This window comes from Enhydra lutris, unplaced genomic scaffold (genome assembly GCF_002288905.1).
Source record: "Enhydra lutris kenyoni isolate GAN:26980312 unplaced genomic scaffold, ASM228890v2 scaffoldscaffold6, whole genome shotgun sequence".
Taxonomy (NCBI): domain Eukaryota; kingdom Metazoa; phylum Chordata; class Mammalia; order Carnivora; family Mustelidae; genus Enhydra; species Enhydra lutris.
The window spans coordinates 6814538-6816419 of NW_019154090.1; positions in this window are offsets into that span (position 1 = coordinate 6814538).

Below are 1882 nucleotides of genomic sequence, written 5' to 3' on the forward strand. Positions count from 1 at the left end.
TTTCCTGTCCAGTCTTGGAATCAACAATTTTTCTTTTCCTTTTCCTTTTTCTTTAAAGAAGCCATAATTCTTTTTATTGGAGAATGTAATTAGAAACCAAAATCTGGACATTAAATGTGCTCATTGCTGCAAGTGCACTGCTGATTCTAATACATGCATATATACTAATCTGTGTATATACATATGCCTATAACAATTCTATATATATTTATCTGTATCTACATTAAGTTAAAAATGGATTTGTGCTAATGACTCCAACTCTGATGTTTACCACAGGCTTCTCCCTTGATGGTTTGTAACTTCCCACTCCAACAATATGGAACCTGGTACCCCCCATTTGCCATCCATTTAGTTAGTTGTTTGGTTCTAGTATACATGTACAGTGATTTCAGAGTCATGAACTGCCATTCCTATGGGAAATACCTTTATCAACTACAGTGCTTATGTAAAGTTCCTTTGTCTTTAGCTTTATGCTTGCTCATTTCCAGTTACAGAGATCAGCAACTTTTTCTTCCATTCCTTTCAGTGAGTTTGTTTCATATATCTGTAATATAGTTAGACTGCTTAGTCACAGTCTATAGTCTATCATGGGATCCCTCAATCTTTTAAATGCTTTCTTTTTCAATTTGCATACATCAAAGTTCACTTCATGATATGAAATTCTATGGAATTTTGAAAAACACATATTATTAGTATCTACCATTATGGCATCATATAGAATAGTTTCACCTCCCTCCACCCCCTGCCCCAAATCAACTGTTACCTCAGCCATCCTTCTCACCTCATCTCACATCTGACAGATCTATTTACCATCTCTATAGTTTTGCGTCTTCCAGAATGTCATATAAATAGAAATACAGAGTACGTAGCTTTTTCATTAGTTGGCTTGTGAATTTTGAAGGTAAAAATTAAGGAAATGGGGAATGAAAGCAGAATGGTCTTAAAAATGCATGGAGTAAAATGGTGAAAGAAATGGATTTTTAATGAAAAATGACATTTCACATTCCAGTGAAATATAATATACATGCACAAAGGTGCCAAATGATAAGGGTGAAAGTACGGTACTGGAGAAAGGAAAGACAGATAGATCAATAGAACAGATTAGAAAGTCCAGCAACAGACCTACACCTTATGGTTGATTGATTTTTGAAAATATGCAAAAACAATTAAATGGAGACAGGATAGTCTTTTCAACAAATTATGCTAGAATATACAAAAAATTCAACGTGATCATATCTTGCACACTATACAAAAGTCAACTCAAAATGGATCATAGACCTAAAGCTTAAAACCATAATACTTCTTGGGAAAAAGGAAAAACACTCAGAGGGGAAAAATTTCTGTGACCTTGAGTTAAGCAAAGATTTCTTAGCTGCCACCAAAAGCATGACCCATTTTTTTTTAAATGGATAAATTGGACTTCACCAAAACTGAAAAATTTTGCTCTTCAAAACGACAGTCTTAGGGGAATGAAAAACCAGCCACAATGATGAGAAAATACTTATAAAACTCATACCTAATAAAGGACTCTATGGAGAATGTATAAAGAAATCTCAAAACCCAACAGCAAGGACGCAAACAATTAAATTAGAAAATGGACAAAATACTTAACACGCATTTCATGAAAGAAGATATGAGGATGGCAAATAAATACACAAGATACAACCCATCATCATTAGTGGATTAGAGAAATGCAAACGACATCCATAGTCAGATGCTACTCCACAACACCTATTTCTACTGAAAAAAGAAAAAGGAGAAAAGAACCAACCTGATGTTTCCAAGATACCAAGCAACTGGAATACTCATTCATTGTCGGAGGGACTACAGCATGGTATAGGCACATCCATGTTGGAAAACATTGTGGCAGTTTCCTATAATC